Source organism: Triticum urartu, chromosome 1A (assembly GCF_056163025.1).
Source record: "Triticum urartu cultivar PI428250 chromosome 1A, HENAU_Tu73, whole genome shotgun sequence".
Taxonomy (NCBI): domain Eukaryota; kingdom Viridiplantae; phylum Streptophyta; class Magnoliopsida; order Poales; family Poaceae; genus Triticum; species Triticum urartu.
In genome coordinates, this window is record NC_141873.1 from 120,388,936 (window position 1) to 120,394,935 (window position 6,000).

The window sequence follows — 6,000 nt, forward strand, 5'->3', positions numbered from 1 at the left end:
TGGCAACGATGACGGCAGCCCGTAACCCCTCCTTGTCCAGCTCAGCCCCCACCATCGCGCGGAGACGGCTCAGCTCCTCGGAGATATAGGTGAAGAAGGAGACCAGGTCAGGAAGCCGCAGCTCGTTGAAGTCGACCGGGTGGTCGAACGGGTTTAGCCCGACAGCCGGCATCGCCGCGCTGCCACGACGGTAGGCATCGCGCAGCCGCAACACGTGTGCGGAAACTTGGTTCACCAAGTGGCTGAGGCGATCCTGGACCTCGTCACGATCGGCCCGCTCGCGCTCCAGCTGGCTCCCCTGACGGCCTATCGTATCTCCCGCTTTCTGCAGCAACACCGCCGATGCCTCGAGCATCTTTGTGGTGGACGCCTGCCGCTTTTGAAGCTCCATGAACTCCTGCACATAACGGAGGAGCATGGCACTCCTCTCCTCCTTGAGCTCATGGAGCTCCACGTCCTTGGCCCTGAGCTCCGCATCCTTGGCATGGAGCTCCTGTGTCAGGAGCCTCACCTCGGACTCCGTGATCTACGCCGCCGCCATGGCACCAGGTAGAAGCAATGGGGAGAGGAAGCAAAGGGGGCGAAATGGCTGAAAGGCAATGCAATCTACGGGAAGGCGGAGGGAGCGGGGAATCTTTTGGTTTTCACCATGGTAAAACACCAGTCGACGACTTCTCACATCAGGGAGCAGTGGGTTTTTATAGGCGGAGTCATCGTGACTAATTGCTTCCGCGCCTGCTCCCATCAATCAAAAAATTAAAAATCCTACCGCGCCTGCTCCCGTCAATCAAAAAATTAAAATCCTGTCGTACCCAAACACCTGAGCAACGCCGCGGTGGATATTTAAATTTACCTGCCGGCAAGTAGATTAAAAAAGGGGTGAAAAAACAAATGTGGCAGCGGCCTAGCTAATCGGTCAAACTAGCCCAACTAGCTAGCCACCGTGCTTCACTGATGTACTCGGCGGGAAAAGTGGTCTTTCGTGATTTGATGACTCATTTACTTGCTTCGGCACTACGGGAGGACCCCGAAACCGCGCGATAGGGTGTGCCACGTCTCGGCATGGAGGAAAAATGTGCGTGTGAAAATATACTGTATCAGATGTAGTACCTATGGTTCGACCTCGGGACCCAGCCAGTCGGTCGAAAACACCCACTAGCCACACAGCTTCATCATGCAAACATGGCACGGAGGATAGATGTGGTTAGCTCCGTCTCGACAAGCCACAACGTCTCTTGTTCTAGGCGATTCTTCTATTTTCCAAGCTTTTTTTAGTTGTAATAACACCACGGCAAGCTAGCGCCGCTCTTCATGTGTGCCCGTGCAAAGGTTAGATGATGAAGAGAAGAGAGATTGAGATTGCAGACCTGGGACCCACCAGTAAGTGAGACAACGGTCATGCACGTGTTGACGAGGCACTCCCTCTACTCTACTCAATGCAAGTACTGTATAAAATCAAGTTATGGGACAAAGCCAACAACCATTCTTTTTTTCAGGCTATCGACTTACGCTTTGTAATCCAGGTTGCCGGTTCGAATATCGTCTTTCAGATTTGTTAGTTTTAGGTCCAAATTTGATTAATGACAAGTGCGATCCCCGTGTGTTGTTCCGATATTTCAGTGTAGGATGGTTTTTTTTTGAACAAACACTTTGCATGGTTAGACAAGTAACGGCACGAGTTACACGTATTTTGCAAGTTTACGAACAAAAATGGCAGCGGCATAGAATATCACATCCACCCCACAGCTTAGATACTATGGTGATACGAGTTTTTACACTGTTGGAAGTGAGATCCAATGGCTTGGGAGTAGTCTTTGTAATTATGCGCAATTTCCAAACTCTCCAAAGTTTTTTTGCAAATAAAACATTCAGGCCTCGTGTGTGCCGCTGCATCTTCGATCCAACGGCTCCCCGGTGCTCATATTAGGTGCTCCCCGTAGCTTAATTACCCGCTACGGTGATATGAGCATATAGGTCATATGATCAGTGATCTGATGGCACATGCGTAGTACTTGTACTTTCTGCGCATTTCCCAAAATCTATCAGCCGTATATTGCAAAAAACATTAAAACCTCCTACTATGGGCCGTTAGATCATAGTGAACTTGTATCACCATAGAATCTACGGTGCGGGAGCACCTCATACTCTCCCGTGCGAGAAAACATAAGGTGCTATCGCAGCTTGGATGCTACGGTGATACGAGCTTGGAGGTCGTTTGATCTGAGATCCAATGGCATCTGAGCAGTCTTTGTGCTTGTAAGCAGTGGCCAAACTCTTTTGGGGCTTTTCTGCAAAAAACCATTCGAACCACCGAGGAGGTGTTGGGTCACAAATCCAACGCTTCCGAAGAGCTTGTATCACCAAAGCATCTAAGGTGTGGTAGCACATGATATTCTTACATACATGAGAATATGATGTCCTCCTTCATCTTAGATGCTACGGTGATACGAGCTTCGAGGTCGTTGGATACGGGATCAAAGGGCATCTAAGTAGTTTTTGTACAAATTGTGTGCAATTCTCAAACTCATCAAGATTTCCCGCAAAAATATTAAGACACATCATGTGAGCTGCTATATCTCAGATCTACAAGCTCCAAGCAACTCGTATGAGCATATAGCATCTAAGGTATGGGGGCACATGATATTCTCCCTGGGAGGAGAGGTGGGGGTGCACAACCAATCGGTGGTTGGGAGGGTGGGGACAAATATAATCTAAACAACCCTAAATAGAGCTCCACAATTTTATCTAAGGTCGAGGGGTTGACCCCCGACAATCATACCTCTGCCTAAACACAACATTTGCATGTACTGTACTACTAGACTTAATATTCATGTTTCAGTTTCATGTTCATTTTAAATATTGAACTGAGGACCATGGATGTCTTACATTTTACTCCCTTCGTTCCTAAATATTAGTCTTTTTAGAGGCTTCAAATGGACTGGCACATAAGGATGTATATAGACATATTTTAGAGTCTAGATTCACTCATTTTGCTCCGTATGTAGTCACTTGTTGAACTCTCTAAAAGACTAATATTTAGGAACAGAAGGAGTATTTTTGAATTCGTGTCATACATGCATGGTTTGGAAAAATAGATGCACTATACTTATTGGATTGTTGTTGTGTTCGTGCTTGTGTGTCTGTGTGTGTGTGTGTGGTCATATGCTTGATACATACAAAGTTTTCTCACCTCCATATTGTTCATCTTTTAAATTAGAATTTGCATTGGAAAACTTACTAGGGATACCATGAAATGTGAAATCCACATTGAGATCACTATATCACAAACTCACTCTAATTCAACAACTCGTCATAAATCAATTACCACGTTGAGATTAGTATTTGCAAGGAAAATACGGGTATTGTAATACACATAGATTCATTCGGCAATTTAAAAGGTTCCTTTCGTATTCTCGAATGGTAGGACCCAACGGCGTACCAGCCAGACCTTGGCTCGTGTTGATCCTAAAAAAAACCGGGCTCGTGTCCTTCGGTGGCGTGCGTGGTACGCACATTAGGCAACCCCAACCAGTCGAGCCTCAGCGTTTCAAGTCGAAATATCTGGCGTCCATAATTCCAGCCCTAGGAAATTCCCCTCATGTCCCCGGTCCATAATGACTACCGATGAACAACGGAGGGATGCTTTAGTAACTAGACAACGTTACCTACCGTGCCGAGCACGATTCAATTCCCTCGGTCGCCGCTCATCAAGGTCACCCGTCAACTGCATTGCCTAGTACTACTACTACTACTACACCAGTATGAGCACAGAATTGAGCACGTTTGTTCGTGCCTAGTACTTGAGTTAATATATCAGGCAATGCACTGGTACAGAGGGATTATCCTTTTACTCTGCATATATAACTTGTCTGAAGTCTAACTAAGCAAAATATTTGACCAAATCCTTTCTTAAGAAATACAACATGACAGATGTATGGCTCGAAAATTTATCGCAGGATGCATGTTATGATATTTTTTCGAATCCTGGATCTTAAATTTCATAAAATCCAAAAGTGAGCATAAATTCTTGAAACTAAGTATGGTCACGTGATATGGCACAAATATTACTTCATAAGTTTTTTCTTCAATTTGAGACAAGCTGCTTATGACAAGTTGCACAAATGAAGAGCCAAGGTATTTTGGAACAAAGACCTGTCACGTTAAGGCGAACGCTTTCACTATTGAAACCGTGGGCATTTACATGCCGCCACGAGTCCCTGCTTCTCATCGGCAGGTGCCGTCCGAGCAAGCGTGTGAGTCGACGGGAGGCATGCGAGCAGACCGCTGCGCCGGCTGTCAGGGAGGCGTGCGAGCAGACCATTGTGCAAGCTCACCGGGAGGCGAGCCCTTTGACCAGGCTCCGCCGCCCACCGTTGTCCCAACTACTCCCACTTTTAATGTCACCGGCTCCACAGTTTAAAATCAACCCCGCACTACCCGGTATCGCTACAATCCCCTATCTTCCTCTCCGATTTTCCTGTCGTCTACCTCCAACTAGCCTGACCTAAACGTACGCCATGCCGCATCACGATGGTCTGCCCTTAGTGTTCCAGTTTCCTGAGGAAGACACCCAGCCGGAGTCTCAAGAACATAAGGCACTTTGGGACGAGCTTGAACTGGCCTTGCGGGAAGACGCCACGCCTGTCCCCGCTCCCGTTTCGGCTCTCGTTGCCTCGACTGCGCCAGCACCCATCCCCGTGCACCTGCCAGCGCATGCGCCTGCGCATGCACTGACGCGCACGCTCGTGCCGGTGCCTGTGCACCTGCCAGCGCATGCGCCTGCGCGTGCACTGACGTGCGCGCCCGTGCCGGTGCCCGTGCACATGAATGTCTCCGCCGCGCCGTTGACAGCGCATGTCCCCGCGCGGGTGCCAGTGCCCCCCTCAGCGGCATGGATGGCCGTCGTCGACCCTTCCTTGCACCAACGCCAGTCGCCTCCTCCCGCTAGTTGACTTGCTCCAAAGTCCAGAACATTTTGGCCTTCCTTGAAGCTAGGCCAACATCCAGGAGTATGCCAAGAACGGTGCAAGACGCCGTCGTCGCCGTCGGTCAGTGGGCCAACGACACACAGATCACGGCAGAGGAGCCACTTCCCACCGCGAGACGCCCCCGCCGCCGCCGCGTAATCTAAATTTGCCATGAAAAACGTTCGGATTGCCATGCTTAAAATCCGAACGTTTATCATTTCTGTTTATTTTATATCGATCGTCATATAATTTAAAGTCGGAGTCAGACTGAACGAAATGTATGGTTTGATCGATTGAATGTTCTGCTAGAGTCGTATCAAATTAAATATAAAACGTCATCAAGCCACATGTATTCCTTGTCATCCAACGACCTAGACTGCTTCAGTGTCGAGCGCTCAACACGTTTAGCGTGCAGTTAATTTCATGCCAAAAATAGTGCTAATCACATGACAACACACAAATAATATCCTAGTAGTTAATATCCGCATGCACTTAATATAATTCCAAATTAACGTGCATTGCACGTACACACTGACTAGTGCTGCTAGTACGTGAAACTGGTGCCGTGACTTGTGAACGCGTCCAGATATGGTCAACGGCAACATCGCCCGCGAGTTCTTCCTGTTTGCCCGTGCGTCTAAACGCAGAAGGGGAGGAGAGAGAGAGAGCACACATGGAACCCACCAGTAAGTGAAGGCGAATAGTACTAAAAATAATATTACATGTTATCCATTAATTAGGCTATGGTAATATAAAAATATTATGTGAACAAAGGGGGTACAACAAACATTGCTATTCTACGTATGTTGCCTATTGACGTGCGGCTTGAAGGCCCGTTCACATGTTCGATCCTCGTCCTTTATTTTTTAATTTGTATATGGGTCCAAATTTGTTTCATGACATGTGGGCCCCTCGGTGTGTGTAGCACTTTAATTTGTGGGTCGAAATTTGTTCCATTCCAAGTGGACTATCAGTGTGTAGTTTTGTAGCTTATTTATAATAATTAAAGAGAAAAACATAGTTTTTTCAATAA